General features: G+C 37.0%; 1 protein-coding gene across 1 annotated transcript in view; it reads right to left on the bottom strand.

Annotated features, from left to right (window-relative positions):
• Positions 1-25,009, bottom strand: part of nek7 (NIMA-related kinase 7) — a 103,458-nt gene extending 78,449 nt beyond the window's left edge. The window contains exon 1 of the mRNA XM_038286447.1: positions 24,718-25,009. The gene's annotated coding sequence lies outside the window, so the exon portion shown is untranslated. The remainder of the gene's footprint in view (positions 1-24,717) is intronic.
• Between the last annotated feature and the right edge of the window lie 2,767 nt (positions 25,010-27,776).

The raw sequence follows: 27,776 nt of genomic DNA, 5'->3' as shown, positions 1-27,776 counted from the left end.
CTGGGCGTAGGATGGGAAGGAATCAAAGCCACCTTTGAGGAGCCAGAAGAAGACGGCAAAAGTGCTGGAAGAGTGGTGTCCATGATTACAAGAAATGGAGAACCTTTGAGTCTGGGCTCATGAAAGCCTACCCCAGGCCTCCTCTCAAACCCCTGCCTGACTAACGCTGATGATACACAAAGAGAAAAAGAGACAGAGAGAGGAAGAAAGCCTCTAATGATGGCGGGGTCCGGATACTACAGAAGCGGCACACTTTTCAATTCATTTTAATCACTATTCAAAATCATTAGCCCAAATGTGCAAGCGCTCGTGTTCATTGGGCCATGAGCTGAGAGGGAGACCGAGAGGGGAAGAGGACCAATTACACCTCAGCATGCTAGCTAGTTTCTGAGGTCTTTTACTAGGATGGTCCAAGAATTGACAGAATAGAAAATGAAGAGCGGATATTTTTCACTGTCGCTCAATCTATGAGAAAAAAAAGAAAAGAAAAAAAGAGGAAACAGTCAGTGATGAAAGAAGAAGTTCTGAAACAACTCTGAAAGCCAAGTCAAACAACTCATCCTGATGCTAAAATCTGCCAAACTTTTTTTCATAAGAGTATTAAAGAACCTTAAACAATCAGAGGATGGCTCTTTTAAAATTTCTGTTTATCCTAAAGATTCAACCTGCTTTTACCAAATGTAGCTTTCCTTGAGTAAATCTGCCAATAAACATTTATACTGGGAGCAGATGAAACATCACACCCTGTGTGGGACAGCAGCTGATGTAAAACAGCTTCACTATTTTAAAATCAGAAACTAAAGACATTCAGAGTTAATATTTAAAAAGTCTTTAGCATGTTATTATTAAGTAGCGTAGTTAGTATGGTCATCTTAGAGTAACTCTTTGGCAAAATCCCAAACCAGCCCTTAAGCACTAACCCTCTATTTGTGCGTTCCCATGGAGGGTGCGCCACTTAAGGGCCATCCCTAACTAGTGGGTAGGGCGAGTGGACCGTGCAGCCCTTAAATAGCTAGCCTTCATCAGTGCAGACTCCTTGGAATTTGGCAGCAGATGTAACAGCAGCCCGATGGTGGATAAAACACATATTGCTAAATGTAAGTTCCACTGATTTGCTGCATCTTTGTCACACTGACAGAAAATCACAAGTTAGAATCTGAAACAAACATAATTAATTCCAAAATGGAAGGTCCTCTCTGAAAGTTTTATCTGACTGTATACAGTTGTTTTAAGAAAAAGGCAAATGTTTAATGTTGTTAAACACTCAGTTGATGCACACTACTGCTTACATTAAGTCATCTTTCCCCAGGAACATCATCCACACCGCATAGAGCTGTCGTGGCTTTTATTTATATTTATATATATATATATATATATATATATATATATATATATATATATATATATATATATATATATATATATATATATATATATATGTTCAAGATCACTTTTTTTTTTTACCAATAACAAATAAGGGCGATGAAGAAGGTTCTTGTCTGAAACCAACTTCTTGGCACATGTCTACTACAAATGTCTAAAGAATATGCAGAATCACTGAGAAGTTTTCTTTCCTATTCAAACACGTCTGCCACAGTGGGCATGTTTGGTGTCAGTTTCCTTTTCCATGTCGCATTCTTCTCATATTCAGAATGCTGATGATGTCTGGACTGCTATGGCATTTTGTGCCACTGACCTGAGCCTGATGTATGTTGTTTAAACTCGCACCTCTTCAGTCAAAACCTGTCTGCAGCACGCTAGACTCTAAAACTCTGCTGTGCTGCCTGTTCTCTCTTGCTTGAATGCTTTACTTCCAACACTCCACATCATTTCTGCGTGCTGGCTGTGCCGTTTTCACAAGTTTTGGTGTTAAAGGTCTATTGGCCAAACAAGGAAAATCAACTTTTCGATAATCTTTGGCTGAAAATGTTCGGCGGCCAAATTTTTTGTCCAGCCCTAGTCGATTCTCATATCCACAGAGAGAAATGCTATACCGTAAATATAGAACTTCTTATCCTCTATAACCTTAAATCTCCATCAACCTTTCATGGATAAGTCACGTCAACAAAAACCTTGTACCCTCATCTGCATTTACCCCTCTGCACACCTGCACATTTGTATGCCTTGTATGCTAGTTTTCACTTTACATGCTCTTCTGACGTCTATAGCTGGGGTGGAAAAAGAGCTCAAGCACAAACAGGTGTCAACCACTGGCCCCCACTCTCCCCCCTCTCTTGTCCTTTCTGCATCCCTTCCTTTCGTGCTCTGCTGGGCTCCGGTTCTGCTTGTCTGTTTAACACAAGCTGGCACGTGGCTAAAAGCCTGGGCCACTTCCCTATCCCATTGTGCCTCCTACTCCAATGTGGTACTGAGGGGCCTCTCAAGGCTGGGGGCCCTTTGTTGCCGGTCTGTCACTTAAGCAGGTGCCTCATGGTAAAGGCAGGAGCCAGGCAGCCCGTGCTCCTTCGTTAGCGTGAAACATCGTTTGATGTGATCGTTTCATCAGCCAGAGATGGCTGCTAAGGAGGATGCTAATAATTACTTGAAAAACAAAAACATTCCACTTAAGCTTGTAAAAGATAAACTCCAATTTCAATGATAAAAGCCGAGTGACAGGCAGCCATGGTACCCGTCGAAAGAAGACCGCCAGCCACACCACTTCACTCTTTTTATTCTCCTCACTTCGATTACAAGGTGAAAAAAAAAATCATCCCGTCAATCACAGAGAATAAACAAAGTATTCAGAAAAACTGTCTGCGTATGGGTAGACAAAATTATGTGGGCAAAGTATGCAAAAATAGAGCAGCCTTTAAGACAGCTGTGTTATCCCCTAGGAACAAGCTTAGTGTGTCAATGAGCAGGCTGTGTGAAGCACAGAGCCCACCCCCCCAGGCATTAAGGAGAGGGGACCCTGGGGGCTGATGCTGTGCATGCACACCCTCACTGCTTTCACAGCCTTTCAAAATGCCACATCACCGTCAGTCTTCCGTTAAAATAGAAACTGAATGCATAATATGTTAAGGAAAAAGCAAATCAGTGGCTTCTAATTTAGGCTAGTTATTCAAACTGCAAGTGATGCCACAAGTTCTCAGGAGCTCAGAGAAAACTGACTGAATAAGCATGACTTTAGGCAAGTAAGCATTCATAACTATCCTTCATCATCTCTGAATAAATGATGTCTGGATTTATAACCCTGAGATGAAAACAGTTTAAGAGTATATCTTCTGTGATACTTGCCAAGTTGAAGTATATATATTTTATCTTTACGACGGTTATTAGCGAATATAAAAAGGGGAAAATTTATATTGATTAGGTGGAAGTTTAATAATGGAAACCAATAAGTCTATCTGCCATGGTGGACAGCAGGTTGGGTTTTAAATCTGCTAACTGAGCTGTGGTGTATGTCTGATCTTTGTTCTTCAAGTTTTTAGGTTTTTTTAGTAGGAGATCTCAAATGTTTTCTGAAATGTATTGGTCTTTAAGTGTTTAATGGCCCCAGGAGATTCCACTGCAATTAAGGTTTATCACCAACTTTTACAAGGCCATCTAAAAAACATTTCAATTTGATTGTTTTACATTGTCACAACTGACATTGTGGAGAGCATGATCTCTTCTGCCATCATCTGCTGGGGAAACAGTATTATAGCTAATGACCTTTAAAAGCTCAACAAGCTAATTAAGAAGGCCGGCTCTGTTCTAGGAACTCCTGTGGAACCTATGGATATTATTACACAACGGAGAATTCTTCATAAAGTGAAGAACATTATGGAAAACAGTGAGCATCCTCTTCAGAGGATTTTTTTAACAGTCAGAAGCGTCTCCAGATCCGGTGCCAGACAGACTGATACACAAGATCATTTACTGTCTGAAAGCTTTACTAAACGAAATTTTGTTCTGTATACATTCTGTGTATACAAAATGACAATAAAAGTTGTCCAAGTCCAAGTCAAAGATCCTTCCTGCACATAGCTAGCAACACCTGTTTAAAAAATAACCTTAGTTACTGCAACATTAATTTCCCTTTGGAATTAATAAAGTTATTTTTGAATTGAACTGCACATTTGGCAATGATAGCTAGGAGGAATCTATATCAAACTTTTAAAGAGTTTCCAAATAGCTAAAACTGTCTTATGGAGGTTATGCAGTTTAATTTTTGCTCCTAGCACCACCTCTCCCACCAAGCTCTGCTGCACACTGCTGGTCAACCGGTTATACAAAGACCAATAATGTGAAAGAAAATTAAATGTTTGGAAACATTACCTGTGGTGAAAAACTGAAATGAAATCGTGTAGAAAGTAAAGCATTCTGTTAAAAACATAAAAATTCATGAATCATTAGTAAAACCTGGACGTCTGATGCTGATGGGAAAGTACAGCAGTCATGCAATCTGAAAGATGTGGGTCTAAATCCAGCCCCACCTGGATCGAGAGTAACTGAAACTATATAAATCTAAATCCCAAATATTTTATATATCTCAATCAGATGGCTATCTGATCCATACTATCGTTTTTATTGGTTAATCTTAACCATTAGACCCATAAAGAGCTCTGATTCTGAGGCGTAGCAGAACTCCCACAATAATAAAGGTGGCTGTGGTTCAGTTCTGCACAAATTCTGTTTACCTCAGAGCAGACATGAAGTCTAGTCTGGCTTTACATGTGTTGTTGGACCATTGCTGTTTTTACAGAGATTCAGCCCCTATATTATCAAAGCCACATAGAGTATTTACCTCTATAGTATCATGGATTTTCCTATGTTTTAGGATGTGCTGAAAGCAGTCATCCTCAGTGAAAGTTGGGCTCACATTCAATATTGCAACTAAAACCGAGGATAATTTATAAACTATATAGTACTTTTACAGTATTTAGCGAAAGTTTGAGAAATGAAAAAAGTTTTTGCGTGACAGTACATTATTTAGCCATTGCTGCATCTAATCTCAGTACTTAGAGAAGAACGCCACCAAATTAATTTCCATTTGAATTAAAGACACACACCCAAAGATACACGACACATAAAGACGAAGATCCCAAGGCTTTAGGTTACATTCGTGCCCAGTGGCCACATTCATAGTCTTTCACGTTGCTGAACATAGGCCCTGCACAGCAGAGCAGAGATGCCAGCCCTCCAGGACCAGCTAGGGCTTTGTTTGTGAGCCATGTCACTGACCGACCACCAAATTAGCTTCATCACCTCTGGCACAAAGATATTAGAAGTGACATATGGTACCGCAGGCCGTGGCTCTGTTTTTCTGCTTGGCTAGAGGGCTAATGTAATAAAAATATTTATTAAATAAAAAGGCAACAAATGAGGATGGGCTGCGAAAAACAATATCTGTGTTATTTCCTTTATAAAATCCAACTAAATCTGAAACTGGATCCCAAAAAGTATGATAGTATTCAGGTATTATAAAAAATCATTGAGCTCAATACAATGTCATTCATTTTAACAGAGTAAGATAAAAAATAAATGATGTTTAATGTAGATGTTATGAGTAAAAAGTGATATTAATGCAGTGTTACTTGGCTTCCAATGAGTCAATATTGTTATATTTTTTTGTCTTTATGGCACAGAAACATTGTTTAGTCACATTTTGGTTCAACTCTTCGGCACTGTGACAGATTTTAAAATTTAACTTTAATTGCATTAAGAGATTCATCATAAATCTATGTACTGTATCTATGTATTTATAACAGTTTTCAAGGCTGCACTTTAAAAAAACGAAATTGTCTACAGCTGTTTTAAACAACATTTCTTTTTGTATACACTCATGTATACAAAATGGCAAAATTAATCTAAGTCTAAATTGACGTCCTCATTTTTGTTGAGTTCGTGGTTTCAGATGAGTACAATATTTTTCCCTGAGAAAAAAAAAAACTATATGATCTCTCCACAATTTAAATCCTGTATAATAAGCAACATAAGCACTGGTTGTCACTGGTACTTCCTTGCATCTAGAAGCAACTGGTTATATAACAAATATATTCTGCTTTTTCCAATGCATCTGTGGGATGCATCCAGCAACCCAGCAGGGCAGCTGAGAGGCTGCTTATAACAGGTGTGAAGTCTGCTCACATGGGCCACTGATATGGCTAAGCATACTAATCCTGCCCACCTACTGTTGTTTTTATCCCAGTGATGGCATGGAGACCGCAGATGTGGAGGATCAGGATGAGGAAGCACATCTGCAGTTGATCAACAGCCTGATTATTTATCTGATTATTCAAATTTTTCAGCATAACATTGGCTGTCTTAACACCTTAACACCTCTTTCTATACTGTGAATAAATAACTAAAACCAGTAGGTGGTAATTAAAGTACATACAATAAGTTAAAATAATCTCAGCATATGATAAACATTAGACTTAAATCTGAATATTCATATGCAAAGTTGCATTAGTGTAGGGATTTATTTGAAAGTGTTGAGACTTCTGTGACTTGTCCACCTAACATAATCTGTTGGCATTACCAAATATATAGATTTTTGTGATGCAAGTTATAGTTGAATGAATGACCTGAAGGCGCATTTAGATGAACCAAAGTGATCTACTTTTCAGAGCTTCTGGGAGTTTTCCTAAAACTGATTGTCTCCCCAAGCCAATACAGTTGTGCATAACGAACAATTTAGCAACAGTCTGTAATGTTACGATTCACTTGTACTTTTATTGTGAAAGGTCGACGGCGGAACCTTCACTGCAAATGCTATGGGTTGTTAGGGGTAACGGCAGGTCCAAACTGAAGAATGTAGGAGGCTGATAAGATGCTGAATATTGTGAAACAATCATTCAGGCCACTAAATAAAGAAAACATTCCTACTGTTATATTCAATGCCAGCACAGGAATTGCATGTTATGTTAGGAAATAACTTAAAATTCTGAAACAGCAGCGCTAACATCTGCTAGGGTGGTGATGTCACTGGCCGAAATAAAAAACATCTTAAAAACCAACTCAGCACAAACAACAGTTTTATCTGCACTAATCTAGTAGCATTGAAAAAGTAGATAATCTTTATTGAACTCTTGGCTTAATGTTGGGATAGCTGACCTCTGGATGGCCTAAAAAATTATCTTTGATACCTTTGAAGCAAAAGTAGCACACACTATCTTATTTATTAAATTTTCATTTTACAAATGATAATTTTAACTTCAAAAAACCTGCTCTAACGAAGCACTAACCATTAAGACTATTAATGGCTTCATGCAGCTGAAGCACCTCCTATCCCTGTCCATGTCCATGGTGCAAACACTGCATTTGAAATGCAGAGCCAGGGCTCGTGGAAATCACCCCCTGCACTGTGTGGTGTTTTTGTTTTTTGTTGATTTTTTTTTTGACAGAAAACCAAATTTTATTTCATCAAGAGTCAAAAAAAAATTTTTGTAATTTTCAACTTATTTTCCTAAAAGTAAAACCTTGGTGCTTCTCCCATTCCCTTAAACCAGATCTTCTTCCTCTCCTTAAATTGCTTGATGCAGTTAGACTGCGTTAGCACAAAAATCTATCTAAGAGCAAATGACAAGCGCAAGATGTCCAAATCATTAGTAACGTGAGAGCAGCGGTTCCCAGGCATGTCTTGTTACATAGTTAACTGCTCAAGAAATGTCCATGGTTATCTGGTTGGTTTTTCTTGGAATAAGCCTTACTGTAGGGTCTATGAGGGAAGGACCATCACCCCTTATCCCCTTCACAGTTAGTTAGCAACAGAAAAATCTAAACCACTGAACCCCAAAACAACCTTGGCTGCATCCAGTCACTGAATAAGGAGAACAAGACATATAAACATTAGATGCAGACATAACTGTAAGACTAGATGTCTATATTGACTGTATATTGTAACCACGGGGCTAAAGGAACACAGCTTCACTAAAAACATGAAAACTAAATAAATAAAATCAAGCTTTTGGTCTGGCTGTTGTTTAGCCTCAAACTGCTGCTGAACATACAGCATTACTAACCAGATCCAAGTCACTCCAGCTCAGTCAAAGGTCAGACATGACACCACTGTTTCATACAAACATGTCCATGCAGTCATCTGCATGTACATGCATACATTTAGTTTGTCATCATTTATTCTATTTGCCTGTTATATGACACTAATGTAAACACAGGGATCAGTTTAGTCTAATTTCAAACAAAAACGCATATATCGTGCCCAAATTAAAATAGAAACATCAAGCAACTTGAGCATAGCACATCACAGCATGCCAGCGTGTGAGCGAGTATGTGTGTAGCTGACGATCAGAGAATAACGTTCCCCCTGAGGGGTCGCACCTCTCTCCTTGCCCTCCTCCCTTATATGCTCCTCTCTGCTTTGCGCCTGCAGGGATTTCCTTTTTCAGTTCAGAAGAGATGTCAGACCTGTTCCACCATCCCTAACAGAGGCCGGACTCTGCCCTACATTCCCCCAGCATCTGTGAAACTCACCACATCTAACTCATTTTAAGATGCCAGGGTCATGGGAGGTTTAGTGGGGTAGGACCTGATCAAAATATCTTAAACTGGAATCTGAATATTTCATATCCTGGTCAGCCCAGCGAATACCTGTATATAAACTTTTGTAGCTGTCTGTGTTTTATTCAACCACAAACATAAAGCAGTAAAGCTTAGATAGATTACATGTTCACCAACAGCTTTGTTTCACTTAGTTCAAGACTTATCACAAGCCTCTGACCAACAAGTACAAAAAACAGGTGCGTCTGATGAGTTAAACTGCACAGGCTTTTTCCTGTAGATGTGACCTGAACAGACCAAATCTGACTGTAAAAAGAACAAAAAGAACTAGGAGGTCTTCCTGTACAAAATCAGGAAATAACAACAACAGGAAATAATAACTGAGTCCAACACATTACCTCAATTTCAGTCAATGCTAACTTCCAGGAAGAAATTTCACCTTTGAGCAATAAAACTGGAAAAACTTTGACAAGTAGGTGTTTGAAGACAATCTTCTGATATCTGCTTACAGCAAAACTTATAGTTTCGGATCATTCAGCTGTGTTTAATAAGAGTAAAGAGACACCATGACATCATGAAGCAGTGATTGCATGCAGGCAGTCACCCATTCAAGTTTCCTAAAAAGTTGATTTCCTAGGAACACAGTAATCCCCCTGCTTAAAGATGCTAAATAATTTGGCATGTTAGTCAATTTTTTCTTGATATAGGGCAGCTTTTGAAAAAACCATTTGAATGCAATTTTATCTCAACGAATTTTATGAATCAACACTGCACAATCGAGAAAAAAAAAACAAAACAAAAAACAAATCTCTTCGCTTATATGAGTATTTACTCAGCTAGTTCTTGCTAATCGAAATGCCAAAAGACGGCAGTAGATTTAGTTCAGACTTTATTTTTTCCAAATCACAATCTCACAGCTTACTAGCAACTTTCTGATCTAATTTATCCTACAGAAAACTCAGGGTAGGTTTATTTATATCAGAGCCCAGGTTCAGAAAATGAAATCGTCAGTTTCCAAAATTGCAGAGAAATACAGACGCAAGGAAAGGGAGTAAGATCCACAGAAAAGAGAGAAAAGCTCCCCAACAGGGCTTGAAAGCAGCTAAACCAGAGAGGTCTTCCCTGCCACTTTCACACATTAGAATATTAATATTTATGAGACTTCCTGCCCCCCCCCCTCCCTTCTGTTTTTCCCTCAGACGATTTAAACATGAAAAACTTGAAAAGCGTAAATTCCAGGAGTTGCGTATCACAGTTTGACCTGGAGCCACACAGCAGACACCAGCCATGACAGACTCGCTGTTCAAAGCAGGCGGGAGCTTCTTTCATCACGGGATCCTGGTGGTTTTTTTGGGGTGGGGGGGGTTTACAGTGTGACACCACCAGCCCATGCCATCTGCCTCTTTGGAAAAATCTGAACTTCAAGATGTGCCTCCTGCTAGTGCGTTGTTTTTAGGTGGGCTTCACAACCAAAGCCCAGCGTTGTGCAAGCTTTTGCTGCTAAGCTTCTTGCTGACTGCTGTTTTCAGCCAAGCCTCGCAGTGTGGCGCAATGTTAAATATTCACTGGTAAACTGACAAGCCAGAACCAGTTGGGAACCCTGCCAGGAATTCACAGTGTACAGCACGAGATCCCCCCATTCCTCTTCTCCCTCCTCTGAAAACACAACTCCATAAATCAATCTTTATTCCACAACCAGTCCAGAAGCAGACCAACCAACCTCCATCCTAAAGCAACAAGCCCACTTCCTGGAAGCCTAATCCCAAGCAGCTTGGAGCTTTTTCCCCAATTACACTTGAGGCAAACATTCATTATTAATTTGAGGAATACAAATTAACAGTTCGATTCTGCTTTTAAGACATGGATTAACGTCACTCATCTCTATTGCAATCAACATCTGTAAAATATTTTATTTAGAGCCTTAATACCACACTGGCAAAGGTCTTCCATCGTTGGCTTGGCAGGACTTCTGACGGAGCCAGCCGGCAGCGCCATCCAGTCCTAACCCCTGCTGCTGCAGCTTCCTGCTGCGCCGGGGGAATTAGGCTGCCTGCCCCCCTGACAAAGGGCCAGGAGGCTGGGGAGGAAGCCCCAGGTAGGCAGGACCTCCAAGAGTGGAAAGCCAAGAAACTAGGGAGACAGACTTTGAGAATTACAACACAACGAGGATAAACTTAAGAAGAATAAGTAAGGAAATGTGGTGGAGAGGGGTCAGGGACTGGTAGGCAACAAGACTGAAGATTCAGAGATGAAAAACCAGCAAAGAAGGCAAAAGCAGGGATGTGCGGCATTGAAATAGGGAGACAAAGGGGCTTGAGGGCAAGTCGGCCAGCAGGAGATGACAGAAGCGTCTTGTTATGACTCTTTTTGCTTTTTTCAATGCCCCCAAGCCTTCAGCACAACCTCAAAGCCCTAGGCCAAACTAGGAGACCAGGGAGACCAAGGGAAACTGCTGTGAGTCAGGGTACAAACAGCAAGGGAGGGGAGGAAGGACAAAACACTCATCTTACACGCCTTGGTTACAAATGAGACAAAGTGAAACGCAGACAATAATGTCAAAATGATTTATAAACACCAAAACCCATTTAATATTCATGCTTTGTTAACATTGTTGCTAAAAGTAAAAAAATAATAAAAAAAAAAGGTTAAAACACACATTTTAAATTTAACAGTGTTTAAAAGAGGAAGTGGAAATTTAGCAGATATAAATTTTCTGACGGTGTAGCTGCGACGAGGTGAACACTGAAGCTTCGGCATGAATTAATTATACAACCTTAACTCATAAGTAGATTTCAAGCTAAAGAAAATTGTTTATAAGGATTTCTAATATATTAGCACTAATGCTGGTATGGGTTCAATAATCTTTATTTCCATTTTGCTGCCATTTGTTTGTTTCTGGTGCTGGAGGAACAGGGAATAGGGTCATTTTTGTTTTTTGGATTTTTTTGGGCATTTAACTGAAGCAGAGCAGAAATGTTTGAGTAGAGGCAGCCCATAAATAGACATGTCATATATTAAAATCTGCCCAAAATTTTCATACCATTTCATCCAATGTTTGTAAAAATGTTAAAGAATATTTTATCATGGCTGAGGGAAAACCATTTCCACCTTAAAATGCTCCTATTTTTCCATTTTTTTTTCTTCAATGCTTTAGAACTTCACATATATATTGGTTAAAATTTACAGGAAGTATGTGAAATGTGTGGGTTTTTTGGGTTACTTTTGTATCACTTTGTGACAGGAGAGGCTTGCATTTTTCTCAAAGCAACAGGAGTGTTGACCCTTGCATTATACAGGCTCAGCTGCATAGATTATCAACTGAACATAAATGGGTATCATTGGTAGAGATGCTCTGGTCATGTTCTTTTGTATCCAATTCAACATAAGGAACAACTTCAAATTGGTAATTTACATATAAAAAGTTAAAATCTTACACTTTTTTAAAAACCTGATGGATAGCTTTTATGTGTACACATGGAGAATGCAGCCAAACTAGACATTCAAATTCATCTGTACTACAAGCTCTATATTAATGGTGATTTATTTTTTTTTTTTTTTTTATTTAGCTCCCTAGACAGACATGTTGAGAACTTTGCAGCATCCTTTCTCCCGTAAAACGAACATAGTTTAACAATCTTTTCACTTAGAGTAGGCTGATAAGACTCAAGCAAGGATCTTTCTCTACTTTCTCATAAGATAATTTATGTTTTATTTCATTTTGGTTGCACTAAACAATGTGTTTACAACAAATACAATGTCTTTCTCCCTTACTGAAACAAAGAAATTCATTAATAAGAGAACTCTAATTAAAAGACAACTGAGATTTATCCAGATTTGTGGCCCCTTTAAACAAAAACCATTTAGACATCTCAATGCTCTACTGTAGACTGGAACCTGGTTGAGATCTGAGTCAGGGTTAAAGTGGAAATAAGAAGGACAGATATTTATTAGAAAATAAGTTTACAGTAAAAACTAATAAAACTTTGAAAATTTGCTCCATTTAAAAAGGTTTTAGGAGCTGTTTAAAAGGGTTCAAAGCATACTCCTTTTAGGACAAGTGTATGGTTTGTCCACTTGTGAAAGCAATTACAATTTCAAACGACACCTTACCGAATAATTACAGCAACACAATAACAACCTTTAGCCATTAGAAATAGAGCAAGAATAAGAAAAAAAAGTCAAATGTTCAGATGATTTTACAATGAACAAGAGGTGGGCAAGATAGATGATCTGTCAAAACATGCAAATTGTTGTTCTTCTGCAATAAATCCAGAATGAGACATTTAGTCGTGTTTGTGGTGAGCCCTGAACAAATGCCCACAGCGCTGTCAGCAATGAGACACACAAACATACACAAACCGTATTCTTCCTGCTCAAAAAGCTAAATCTTTTGGCTTTTGTCTCATGTCATGACAAATGTGTGCCGTCACCAATGTCGTGTTTACAGTGGCATATACCATCTTGTAATTATGCTGTGAAAGTAAACTGTATCCTGCAGCATTTGGATATGCTCCAATGGGTGTGATGAAAAGGGATGGAAAAAAGAAGAAAAATCCAGAGTGATAGCCAGTTAAGAAAAACTGGATTCTCCCATAAAGCCTTTAAATTACAGCTAAGTTCTGCCAAGAGTCCAAATGGTAAATTCCACTAACCTAAAGACTAGAGCTGTGACTATAGTACAATCAAAAAGTTTAAAACAAGAATAACCTTATCCTAATACTTTCTTTATGATAAATCAAGAATAAATGATGATTAAAGCTGATAATGATGAGTAAGTTTTCAAATGTGATCATTCTGTTAAGAAGTGAATTCAACTTCATCTTTGAAATAATTCTTCTACTAATTTAATAATCTATTAATGGTTAACTGGAGTATAGAGACTCTAAAACATGCTTTTTTTGCCCCTTCCACATTAAAACAAAATTAAAAAATAATTATAAATACTTTGCATTTAAGATTAAAAAATAAAAACTATCAGTCAATATGCTCCATTGACTGGAAAGTTTTAGTTTCGCCAGGTTTAAATTCTGTAAAAAAGTATTTTTTTAAAGAACCTTTTGCTCCCCGATTATGAATAAATCTTAAAAATAATCAACAGATTAATTGATAAGTAAAATAATCGCTACTTCAGGTATTACAGCAGTAACCTGACTACGCCAGATGGATTTGCTCCGCATATCGATCTGGAAACCTTCCGTTGAAGTAATTTTGGGAAGGGGCGAAAATACTGGTATGCTGATTGGCCTATGTTGGTGATAGACGGGCCAAATAAACCAATCAGATCAACGAAGAATATGACGTACTAACAGAGCGATGACGAAAACACAACCACAAGCCAGGCTACTCTTGCCGAAACCAGTCGGGAGAAGAGCAAAAACATCTTTTCCTCTGAGAAAAGTCTCCAGAGCAGTGTTTTGCTCTTCTTTCAGTGAAGAAATACTCTGTAATTCCGATAAAACTTGCTCGATAGCCACGCTAACGCTAGTTTCATCGGCTGAAGCCGCCATGTTCTTTAGACTGAACTGTCGCGCTTCTCGTTGCGTCACACCTCAACCCGCCTCAAAGCCAACACTGATTGGACGTTCGTTTGGTGAACGGCTCCAAATTTTCTTTAACGGAGAGTCTCCAGACTGATCTGCGAGTGAAACCTTGAAAGCTCGCGAGATCAGGATGGTCTCACGAGGCTATTACAGCAGTGGAGCTCAATCCAGTCCTCATCCTTTAACTTTTAGATGCATTTCTTCTTTAACCTGAATCTAAAGGCTCAATCCCCTCATTCACCCCTGCAGAGGTACGATAGCCAGCCACTCATTAGATATGTGTCAAAATTGAGGTGCAACAAAAAAGGACCGGTTAGACATACGTATATATATATATATATATATATATATATATATATATATATATATATATATATATATATATATATATATATATATATATATATTTACAGATGTTGCAATACAACCTTTAGTACAATATTAGTATGAAACATACCAGCTTCTATTACTTGTTTTATACTGAACAATGTTAGAAAAGGTTTGATCACATCATATTACTAAAACAGGGGAAAAATGTCAACAACGAAAGGTATAAAAACTGATCCATGTAAAATTAACCATGAGTTAGTGAAACTTTTCACAAAACTAGGTCATTTCTATAAGCATCAATATATCAGAGATTTTAGATGCCGGCCGATAAAATCCAATATTAGATTTTTTTTGGCTAATATTAGGTTGATATCTGATATTAATATCGCACTGGGACATCCATATATCCATATATATATATATATATATATATATAACTTCAATATCACCGTGTACGATAGCTATATTTAAAAGAAATGCTTATGACAGATAACCGTTCATTAAATACTACAATTTTATAAAGACATTAACTTGTATTTTTCACAACAATTAACTATTTAGCCCAGAATGTTTAAGAAGCAATGATGAAGAAGAGGAAAAAATAAAATCAGAAAGATTTTACTACTGACACCAACATCTGCATAAAAACAGCATTACCATCTTGACATTATCCAATATTGTGCAGCTCTAGATTGTCGTCAGTGGATTTGGAAGGACAAGAGAGGTTCCATCCGTGTTACTGGCAGTGGGACATTCCCCAAAGCCCACGTGTTTAGTTAGTAACTCCGGCTACCTTCCTGCCACTGAATGACCTTGAGGCCAGAACAACTGTTGTGCTAAAAGTACCATGTCAGTCATGCTGGGAGATGGCCCCTAATTGCAAGATCAGGGGACCAGACTAGCTTATTGAGAAGATCCTGGTCTTTAAAGTACAGAGCTTTAAACAGTTCTTCTGCTGGAGAGCTTTGCTTACTTATGTGTGATTAACCATTCCTCAAGAAGGGAAGGGGTTTACTCTCATTTTAAACTTTTGGTTGATTTATTTATTTTTTTTTTTTAGACAGACTGACTGGTTTTGTGTGCAGGTAGGACATATGTTTAAAACAGGGTTCCCATACCCTGGTCAACATTAAATTAAACGACTTTTCCTGGATCAATTCTCTCCCATCTAAGGTCAACGCACACACAAATTAATTAATAGCTCAAGAAACAGATATTAGGGCTAAATTAGGTTTAACTCTTTAAGACACATTTTACACCGTGCAATTTCTATATAAAGCATAATAATGCCATGTGGACAACTGGAAACTCGCAGTACTTATAACTTTAAATGTAGGCCTAGGATATAAACAGCAGCAATAACAAGCTAAAGTTCTATTAATATGTCATATTATTGAAAGCCAAACCCTACAGTGAGAAAAGGAAGATATTTTATTATCTATTGTTATGAGATATGAACCTGGATGCCAGATTTTATTTATAAAACCTTTACAGAAAAACTGCAGTAAACTCCCATTATCCTGAATTCTGCCATATTCCTAAATCCAAATCATTGGATATTACAGAAAAAAACACTGCAGTTTTCACACTGCAGTTGTGTTTTTTTTCTTTTTAAAGGAAATAATCCTCCAAAAGATGTAGGAACTTTTAAAGTAGGTGTCATTTTATGGCTGCTTTGAAAAAAAAAAAAAAAAAATTCCCAGGCCCTTAAAAGTATTTTTTAATAAAATTCACAAACTTTCAAGGATTTGAAGGACCAGTTGGTAATATGACAAAGAAAATAAATATAAATAGACAGAGGAACACAGTATTATAGATGATCCTTCTGGAGTAAAACTGGGAAAAGCACTGTTCAGCAATCAGCAGACATGGATCTGTTTATAGGCTCTTTTCTATGAGTTAAAATGTACTGTTTACATCCTGTTGTATCTATCACTTCTTAGTTTGCTGCTGACTACCAAATATAAATAGTTACTTTAAATAAAGTATGACTAAGAAGTCAAAAACAAGGCCAATCTTGTCAAAAGGCGCAAAAAAAATAAAGAAAACACAAAGTCCTTTGCTGTGATCTAAACCGCTGACACGGTGCGGTCATAACATAAGCAGACCAGGGGGCGCTGAGAGGATTTAATTTCTCTTTGAAACAGGTCTGAGGTCAGTAATTTTGTGTTTGCATGTCTTTGTAGTTTGTTTTCCTGAGGGCCTGATGAGAAGAAGCAGCAATGCCAGAGAGAAGTTAACAACATTCACGTGACACAAGGAGCTCCGAGGCATCCTCCTAGGATATTTGGATGCTTGAACCATCAGTGACCCTGCATATAATAAACAGAGATGGATATGAAAATATTGACAGGCTGGCTGCAAGAGGCTGCTAAGACAACCCACATCCTTTGCCAAAGACCTTCCTGTAAACTCTAACCAAATCGAGTTTGTAATGGAAAGTCTATTTCCTTCCAATCTATTAAGGTTCCTTTTTATTCTATCCATTTTTCTCATATATCCTTAATTATCCACTTTCTTTAATGTACAAAACAACCATAAAGCCTGGATCGTAAAGCAATCTGCTTTCTGATCTCTATGACATTTTCTCTGGTATAAAAACAGCCTGGCTGAGGTCTTTCACATCATCCAAAAGACAGCGTTTAATGTAGCTAAAAAAAGGCCCCAGGAAGCATCTTCTTTCAAATCCGCTTTGCAAAAAGAAAAAGAGAGCAACATTTTCTTGTTGTTGTGCTCTGTGAAAACCCAAAGGCAAGATGACGGTTAAAAGTGGTCAGATGACAAATGTCTCATCTGATCTTTAATCCAGTGAAGGGGCCAGCTTCAGGGCTAAAACAGGAAACTCTCACAAGACTGAGTGATTTGGTAAATTCCTCTGCGCTAAATCACTACTCAGATGTCTCAGACGCAGAGAAAGTTCAGTTAAAACCAAATCAAAATCAAACCTGTTTCGGACACCAAGGTTTTTAAAAATGCCAGTCAGGAAAATCCGTTGATAGTTTCAAAAAATAATCCCAATCTGTTAAACTTGTCTTGTCAAAAGCAGTCCAGGGTACGGTAGAACTACAAGGTAGGGGTGACACATTTTTGAAACCAGGTTCGATCAAACTGAACTAATAAACTTTATTTTAGCATATATATTAAACTATTTACTTGCATAGATCATTTTAATACCTAAACATTTGAGTTGAAAAAAATGTCAGAAGTGAAAAAATGCAGGTCAAATGTTAATACGAAAATTATAGAAATTACAATTCTTTGGGGAATGGACTTTATGCATTTATTTATAACTTTGAAGAGCAAACCTGATTTATATCGTATTCAATTTCATACAATAAAAGTAAAAGTTTATAATGATAAAATAGAAAAAATTGGTAACCTATCTGGGAAAAAAATACCAACAGATAAATTGAAAAGCCACATATGAAGACCTACTGCACTTTAACAACATCAACATTCCTTCAAAAAGTAATACAGGAAGAAAAGAATTAAAAAAAATAGTTTTTTTTTGCAACTTACAAAAGTTAAATAAATATAACTTAGCCTAATCTAATTAGTTTAAATCCAACCAAATCAGACTTAATTTCTCATAAATCATACATTTTCCATCCCCAAACAGCAGAAGAGAGATAACCCTCTAGTGTTGCAAAAGCCTGTCAGAAGTAATCCACCTGCCATTAGCTGAAACTCAAAGGGAGGCATGGTGGCAGAAAGCCTTTCACCACAAAGACTGATGCAAACATTTGTCCGCCATTTTCTGATCATCCGGTTTATGACACATTCCTTGATGATCAGCTTCACAGAGGCAGCCAGCGTTCATCTCAATCACCTGATGACGCTGGCAGACTCGAGCCTGTTGTGTCTGACGATGATCAAATGTGGCAAGAGAGGAGTGAGTAATAATTGGGTCAACAAGGTATGTCAGCTCCCACTAACTCCTGTTTGAATCATCCCTTCTGCAGTTGTTGCAAAATATGTGATGCCTTCAATATTTGACTGTGATGGGCAGAGACAGCAACATTTCACTGCAGTCTGTTAATTTTCAAGCTAAATTTCAAGCCTAATAGAGATAGAACTGCCCAGATGACTAGTTTCTTCCTGTTAGTTTTAATTTATTTAAGCGCTGAATTATTACAATAAAGTATGCATTCAGTCTGACTGTAAATGTGTTGGAAAAACACAATAAATTAAATATATAAACAGTAAGTACAATAATCAAGGTGCATTTCTTCTTCGCTGGTCAACTGGGCATTTTTTTCCTACTTTATGGCAAAATCCATGTATTGTTTCTCCAAATCTATTTGAATATTTACAGAATAAATCTTTTGGTTTACAACTGAGGTGCAGATCTTCATGTTCAACTTTTAAACTAGAAAAGCACTCAGAGAGTGCAGACCTCCGCCAAGTAGCCATTTTCATTCAAATCTGTTCATAACTCTTCACGTTATCCTGTGCACTGACAGACTTTCCTAAATACATAACCTCACTGGTGGGGGTAATAAACATAAAAAGTAACAAGACAATCAAAGAGCATGAGGAACATGGACAAATCAGAGATCGTCCCTCTGCGGTTTAAAAAAAAAAGAAGATGTCTCAGTTCAGAGAGTATTGCATGAATATAAACATAATCAGAACATAAAAATCAAAAAGTTTTATTGCAAACCTAGCTGTTATAGCATATAAATACCCCATAACTAACATTTCAGTCTGGGCCAAAACCATAAGTCTTTAAAGCAGGATATAAGCAGCTATGTCCTGCTGTTAAAAGCACCTATTTTAAATATGTTGAGGCCTAAGAGCCACAGAGCAAAGCTGAGAAACTAAAGTACCTTAATATACAAGACAAGCTACAAGTTTACACAACCTATCCAATGCTTCTCTACATGCTGTCACTTTTGATGGGAATGCAGATTAGCACAATAGAAAAGTGTCAATAAAGTACAGCTCATGCCCTAAATCAAGGTGTTTTGCATGTTTTTACAACTGGGTTAATATTATTATTACTACTACAATATACGACTGTTTTCATTTGGTCAGTGTGATCCTGACAAATGTTTTATTCAGTCACTATCAGGATCATGGACATCAGTTTTTCCTCCAGAAAATATTTCTATAGGTATGATTTTTGATAATGACCATATAAAAATGCCTCCCTTCTTTCTGCTTTTCATTTCATTTTGTTCATCAGAAAAAAAATATATCAAATTTTATATTCCATAAAGTAGCTCCTCATCCAATAAAACACTTTTTCTTTGTTTAGAAAGAAAAAGTACAAAGCTTTACACTTGCACCAGAGTTTCTGGTTGCTAAGTTGAGTGTGTTTGTTTTTAGCTCTGTGTTAGCTTGCTATCACAACAAGCCCAGAGATTCCCTGTCAATTGACTTATCCTGCAGGTCACATTCAGTAAAACAAACAGCTTCTCACTAGCCAGACTTTTTGACACAGAGATGTTTACGGCCAGCATTCATCTCTGGCCTTGTGACATCGCGCAAAAGATGAGAGAACCACTTGATTGAGAAATATCGGCTCAAAATGTGGAATATAACATAGTTGCTTTTGCTCCCTACTTAAAAAAAACTTCTCTTACAGAGCCATCTGTAGCCTGCAAAATGAGAAAATTTATTTCTTATAAATGGTAAAATATATAAAACCGAACTCATATTTTGGACAAATGTGCTGAAAAGATCCATACAAAATACCTAAAGCATCAACATTTTGCATCACAGAAACAAGTGTAGTAAATTACACGTGCACGCATTGATGTGTGCCCAACCTGTAACATCTACAAATCTATGTTATTCCAAGAGAAGAAACACATTTCTTAGACATGAACTGTTGTGGTTTAAGCTGCCTAACAGTCACAGCATTGAGATGTTTATTACCAAATACTAGAAGGCCTGTACTTGAAAATGCATCTTCCTGCAATCATTCAGGATGTAAGATGTACTTTAACAGGCGATGCCATTTGGATATATCCAACTTTTATGCACAAGCTAAAATCAGACAGGTGGCAAAAGGATAATGTCTTCTCTTTATGCTTTTCACCTAGCCTTGGTGCCATTCTGAACTTAGTCCCGCCCACAAGGTTTGAAGTCAGGAAGTTCGGTCTGGCATTGCTCAATAGTAGCGAGAGTATGCTCGCACAATATCTGGCGGGCCAATCAAATTGTCAGGGCGGGCTTTATACGATGATGGACAGATGATCTACAGTAACGTAATCAACCACGTGACCAAAGCGCGCTTGGGTGACAACAACAATGGCTGCTGCTGGAGAGTTGAGGTGTGTAGATTCTGCTATTAGGTCTGTTCTAGAAGATATCGACAGCAAATTATTTTAAAAAAGGAACAGAGAAACGTGATCAAGGCATTTGTTGAAAAGAAAGATGTTTTTGGCGTCCTTCCTACGGGATTCGGCAAAAGTTTAATTTATCAGCTGGCTCCCTTGGTCGCTTAACATACGTCACGCACTCCGTTGCTCTTATTGGTTGTAGGTCTATCCAATTGAGTGCAGAGGCATTTTTTTCCTGGTTCGTTCGAAACACGCCCCATAATCACAGCTCTATGGAGCAGTATCTGCTTATATTCTGACTAGAATTGAGCCGGACTACGTCAGGCTACTTTTCACCCCTGTATGTAGTAAAATCTAAACAGAAATCTTAAAGCATGTATACTGAACCATGACATTAAACCCAAGGTAGGTGCAAAACAAGGATTCTTGTTTTCCACTTCTCTCTGCTCTGTAAGGGCCATACGTAGGGTTGAAACAATCCATCAGGTTAGTGGTGAAAAAACAGATGTAGTAATAGATTAAATTCAGTATGCAGACTTCAAATCCTGTGATTTGCTGAAAGCCCAACCACCTGAGAACAGTACTTAAGCTTAAACTGTACAAAACAGTGTCCCACAAGGGTCAGTATTAGGGGCCCTGCTGTTTTCCCTTTACATGCTGCCTTTGGGTCAAATCATTAATCGATATAACATCTCCTTTCGCTGCTACGCCGACGATATACAACTTTATATTAGAACTGGAGCATCATCACCATCTTCACTTAATGCTTTCACTACTTGCCTGGAGGAGATAAGGAAGTGGATGACTCAGAATTTCCTTCAGTTAAACTGCTCCAAAACTGAGGCCATGCTGATCGGAACACCTCACCAGGTTCAATCTTCAACTATGACGACTGTTTTCTTTTCTGGACAAGACATCCCCTTTTCCACCATAGTTACAAATCTTGGAGTTAGAATGGATTCTCAACTTACATTTGAAAATCACATTAAGCATCTGTTTAAAATCTGTTTCTTTCATCTTCGTAATATCTCCAAAATTCGTCCGTTTCTTTCTTTTTCTGATGCTGAGACTCTCGTTCATGCATTTGTCTCCTCCAGGTTAGACTACTGCAACTCTCTGTTTGTTGGAATCCATAAAAAACATCTTCAGAAGCTCCAATGCATTCAAAACAGCACAGCCAGTATTCTCTTGAGGGCCCGCAAATCTGCCCATATTACACCTATTCTGCATGACCTTCACTGGCTTCCCATCACCTGCAGAATTCAAAACAAAGTCACGCTCATCACCCATCAGTGTTTAAACGGATCCTCACCGGATTATCTGAAGGACCTTCTCACTCCACATTCATCCACCAGATCTCTACGATCACAAGACTGCAACTTCCTTTACCTTCCTTGCTCCAGATTAAGGTTCATGGGAGATCGGGCCTTCGCTGTCGCTGCCCCCCGTCTCTGGAACTCTCTCCCAGATCATTTGAGAGCTCCACAACCACTGATTGATTTTAAAAGAGGCTTGAAGACTTTTTTATTTAAGCAAGCCTATTCTGCCTCCACATGATTTTTATGATGTTGATTTTGATTTTTGATTTTATTTGCACTGTGTAGCACTTTGAGATTTTTTTTAATGAAAAGTGCAGTACAAATTGGATTGATTATTATTATTATTAAAATAAGTCTGGATTTTATATCCTCAATGAAAAACATTTCTGCTGGTTGAAATTATTGAAAACCTCTCATATAAACATAAATAAATGAATCAAATAGCAAATCAGAGCTGGCTGCAGCCCATGCCACCAGCAAAAAAGGAAATTATCTTAGCAACAAATGTTATATTTAATTCACTCTCCAAGCTAAGCTTTTTATGAAACTCAACATGTCAAACAGCTAAAATCACACCTCATGTTTCTCACTCTGCTTTGCATCCCAGCCATACTGTTTTGTATTGCAGTCTCTCCTTATACAATATACTTATTGAGAGCACACTAAACTCTGCACTAAGTTTCTGTTAAGTTTTCAGTTGACTTAAAGTGTACCTACTTCTTAAACCAGGAATTTAATCAGTCACTACAGTGAGTGTGCGGTGCTCCTATGTGACGTCCAGAAGGGGCTTTTTATTTGCTATTGCAACAGGTTTTAGGTTTTTTGTTGACATTACAAACATACCTACAATAGTAGTCACAATCTATTGTTTACCTTTCATTTTTGCAGAAATACCAAGAGTTTTGGTCCAAGTTTTAAACTTTAAAGCAATTGAAAATGAATATGAGTCTTAAAATTAATCAAAAACCTTTTAGTTCAGGTTTCTAAATGCCGATATTGCAGAAAGCTACTAATTGTAAGATCATATTAAGCTCTTACTTAGTTAAATATTCGATCTCCCTGCTTAAACAGCACGATATTGTTTAAACACAAATAAGCAATGAAGATGGAAAAAATATTTCCCAGAAATCGTTTTGATTTGGGGTCAGATAGGATCAACCAAACAATTTTCTTTTTATTAATGAACTAGATGGAAGATTTACAATCCTAACAGATGAGCACATTGTATACGGAGCAGATTGTATCAGGAAGAGAAAATAGCCTCATTTCAGAAATAAACTGCAGTGTTTGTCAATATTAACGGATTTAAAGACTATGAAGTACCTTATAAAAATGCTAATTGTTTAACCCTTTATAGGGCAAGTTACTGATTTTGATAACTTGCATACTCCTTACAAATGGAGTCCCCCCACCGTCCCTCAGTGAGTTCTAGAAGCAAAATATCTAGATCAGGTATTCAGCAAAGATACTGCTACATGGCTGTACATCTAATTTTTGCATTGGACCAATTAGATGAGCCCTTGAATGATATATTACCTACTGTAAATTAAGTTAAAAAACAAAAAGCTAAGGCAAGAAAAAAAGGTAAAAAGCTAATTGAAAAGCTAAAAAGTAAAGTAAAAAAAGTTAATAAGCCTAGTTAACAATAATATTTAGGTTTATAAACTAAAATATGTAAGTGCCAGTATAAGCATAAATGCCTCTAAGGCTATGTTGGACCAAAAAATGTGTTTCTTTTACTCAGAGTGTTTTTCATGAATTTCATATTTCAATCTTATAGAAGCACTTTTGTCATTTTTCTTAATATATTCGGGCAAGTTGCCGTTTTTTGTTGTTACATTGACATTAATTTTTGCCATCAAAATATCCCTCTTTTTTGAATGTTACAAAGCTAATAAGGTCTTATTTCAATAACATGATCGGCTTGAAATTTGGATTTTCAGAGTATTTCAGAGTGCCCTGTAAAGGGTTAAAGTCCTGTTCAGTAAATGAAGCAAACAAATAAATATATCCCAAAAAAATTAAAACAAGAACACAATAGTTACACAAAAAATACCTAACATTTAATAGAAATTACAAGTTAGAAGACAGAATAAATATTTCAAACCCACACTAAAATGAAAGCTAATTAATCAAATTATTGTTTTGTTTTGTATGGTTTTTTTTAAGCAAAAAGCACAGGGAATGTATTTTTCTTTCAGGTCAGAATGTTTTGTTTTATATAGATCTTTCATATCTACGAAACAAGGCGTGTTAATGTAACTAACAAAACTGAAGAAAGATAAGACACACAGTAGGAGTGCAGTAAAAGACAAGCATAGAGGCCCAAATCAGTGTTTGGCATATTAAAAAGACTTTATCTGTGGCCCATTTCACTATTTTACCAGGTATTTCACAGTAACAATCAAACACAGAAACAGAAGTGGCTATCATATGTCCATCACATGTTAGCCTACATGGCATCATAAGATGAGCAGAGAATAAACTCTGGCAAAAGTCACGTAAACCTCATTATATTGTATTTACTGTGGCTGTTGTTAAGCTTAACTAAGAGTGTCAGCTTTGAAAATAACATTTAAACGTAGCATGCTAGTTGGCTAGCAGGCAAAGCTAACTAGCGAAGTTTGAAGAACTTTTTTCCAACCTTCAAACTCGTGAGGAAACAAAAACTACTTTTAGTTTTACATCTGTAACTGCGCCATTATTCTACCATCATATTTAAACGTGTGACAACAGTTCCCAGCAGGTTTAATAGTTGTGGTTAGGCTTCTGAAGTTGACTGTCAGTACTCACCAGGAAGTGGGAATCTGTTGCTAAGCTATTCCTCCTTCACGTTAACAGTTTCCTCCGATGGTTCTTATGGCGCTCCTCTTTGCGGTGTTTTTCCCTCTTTCTGTCCAAGGTCGTAATGAACCAGTCAGCTCGGTTGGCCTTTGTTTTAGAGTGGCACTTTGCCTGTGGAACACAAAGTTTTTCTTCCCCCCACAGAGCGCCTGAGCCGAGGAGTCAGTTGAGACGTGTTTTCAGCCAGAAGGCCCCCCTCATCAGCTCACCGCTGCTCCGTCAGCCGCTAATGTAAACAACGCGGCATTCCCGCAGGGCAGCTGTCAAATACCGCGAGATTCAACAGGGCGACTCCAACTAATGTCACTTCTGTTCCAGCTCAATGTTATTATTTAGATCCTAAATACTAGAAACTAAAAGCAATCTCAAAGTTTTGTTTGATTGATTTTTTTGAAGAAGAAAAAATCTAAATATGAACAGTAAAAAATAAATAAATAAATAAAATTATATACATATATATTTACTGTTTTATTGCAAAAAAAGAACATACATGAACAATATAGAACATAAATAATTACAAACACATACAACAACAAATGGCTTTACTAAACAGAAATTATTTAAAATGACTAAATCAAATCTAATCTATGCTTGAGGGTTATAATTCTTTAAGGGCAGATATAATTTGCATGGCTTTAGCATTTGAACTCAGTTTTAAGGATTCTATGTACTAGATATTAATAGAAGGTAATAAAATCTGGAAATTTGGTTTTTGTTGTAAATATTTGGAGGTGTAAATATGGTGTTTACCATAATTAATAAAAAAGAATATAACATATAAATATTCTGTTTTAACAAGTTCACATTTCTCCATCCCAAACAAAACATCCTTATCTGTTAAAGTAATGTTAAGATTTTTGGGATGAAAAAGTAATTGACATATCTCTCCTGAGAGCTGTAAAAATATTACATATAATAAAACTGTGAGTGACGCAATTTCATCACCCAAACAGCACCCATTCATAATTGGAAAGAAAAGTTAAAAAATAAGGTTAGATAATATTTACTTTGAGGTAGGCTACTCAACAAAAACTCAGCAGAAATGAAAAAATGAAAAAAATAGATGAAACTAAAATGCAAACAAATCAAAACAAAAAAAAACACAATACATTACTCTTAAAAAGTATTCATAATTATCAAACAAACCATTACAAACCCAAATCTGATGGGTGTTGCATTCATATAAAGTCGATCCCCTCACTAAAGACCTTCATTTTCATTCATTTCAAAATATTTCTATAACAATGAGAGATTTTTTTTGTTGTCATTTTATGTTTTTAAATCAGAACTCTGGTTGGATTAAGAACATCTTCACGCATCAAATTTTGAGTCTTGCAAACCAATGAGATTTAAATCTGTTCTTTCTTTGGTCCTTTCTAACACATGAATATGCTTTGATGTGAGTCATGTTATCATGTAGCTCTGCTTGCATGTTTAGAGTGACTCTCCAGCTGGATATTGAACCTCTGCCCAAGGTCTAAATCTATCTAAATCTAAAATCAGTTTTTTTTTTTCTAGGATGATTCTGTATTGAATGATCTGGTTGAATTGTCTCTGTAAAGTGCCTTGAGATGACATGTGTTGTGAATTGGCACTATATGAATAAACTGAACTGAATTTAATTGATTTAGCACTATACACTCTTACAATTATACGACCAGCTTCTTTATTCATGTTGAGGAAATGCATCCCAACAGATTTATCTGTGGACAAACCTAAATCATGTAGCTGATATTACTGAATGGCAAATTTAACACAATTTCCTCACATTAATATATGTATGGCTATTGGTTTGTCAGGATTTGTTAATGTGGCAAAATATATAATTCTTCTAATGTAATCTTAATTCAAGGTTAAATTAAGAAGTGATGAAGATAAGGGGCAGCTAGAATATTCGCCTGAAGTGAGTCTAATGAGACTTATGCAGTATACTTTTCTTTTTAAAATGTCTGCTCACTGAGAAAAAAAAAATTACCAAAATCAAATTCCTTGTTTCTCTGGAGAAACTTGGCTAATGAATCTGGTCTAAAAAAATTGGGATTCTAAACCAAAAAAATAGTTCCAGCTCCCATCAAATGTATCTTCTTTAAATTGTCAAAATCAAACCAACAGTATGATGAATATGAAATAAATCCATCAAAAGGCCTTAATGGTTAATCAAATACAAACTTAGAATCAAGCTATAGAGGCAATAAGAAATAACTTGTTCCTTAAAGTTTTCTATAATTTTATTGTAAAAATAAAAATCCAGTGAGACGTCATTTTGCAATGTAATGTTATTACATACATTATGCTTATGATACTTGAAACATTTCATTATTTGGTATTAATATTTTTGCAGATTAGTTTGGGCAGCAAGTGCAGCTGTTTCTAAAAGGCTTCCTTTGCTGTGATAAAAGCTTAGATGCTTCTTTCAGAATGACAATCTAAACAGTGAAAACACCTCTCTCTTTTCCTCACTCCCCGTTGTTAATAATCAACAAGTTATGCATGTTTGTGCTTTTTATCTCCCCCACTTCAGTAGCCGTTTTTGTTAACCTTACTGCAAATATGGAAAAGAGAGAAATGCCTGGAGTGTGGTACATCTCCCCCCCTTTCTTTTTTTTTTTCCAACAACAGTTGAAGATTAAAAGAAACGTCTCACAGAAATCTGTCAATTCTGTATGTGAATAATGCTGTGTGGAATTTTATGGCATGAGTTATATTGAGTTTCCTCTACGCCCACATTTTCTTTCGATAAGATCAATGCAGCTCGGTGACAGATAGGGACGGTCTTTTGTATCTTCAAATTTCAGGTTTCTAAGGGAATAATTAGATGGATGGATGAAAAGTAATGCATCAGCCTTGCACGCGGGAACTGCACCCAGAAATCCTCAGCTTCAGCACACGTGCCTCCACGCCTGTTTGGTGAAAAACTGTTTAATAATGGTGTTGAATTTCCATTGTGCTAAAAGTGGCTCCCTGCACTGATCTGCTGCTTTGAGCCAATGGAAAAGTTTTTTGTGTTC

This window comes from Cyprinodon tularosa, unplaced genomic scaffold (genome assembly GCF_016077235.1).
Source record: "Cyprinodon tularosa strain WSP-4 unplaced genomic scaffold, ASM1607723v1 ctg106, whole genome shotgun sequence".
Taxonomy (NCBI): Eukaryota; Metazoa; Chordata; class Actinopteri; order Cyprinodontiformes; family Cyprinodontidae; genus Cyprinodon; species Cyprinodon tularosa.
This window is presented reverse-complemented; position numbering and strand designations above follow the sequence as displayed.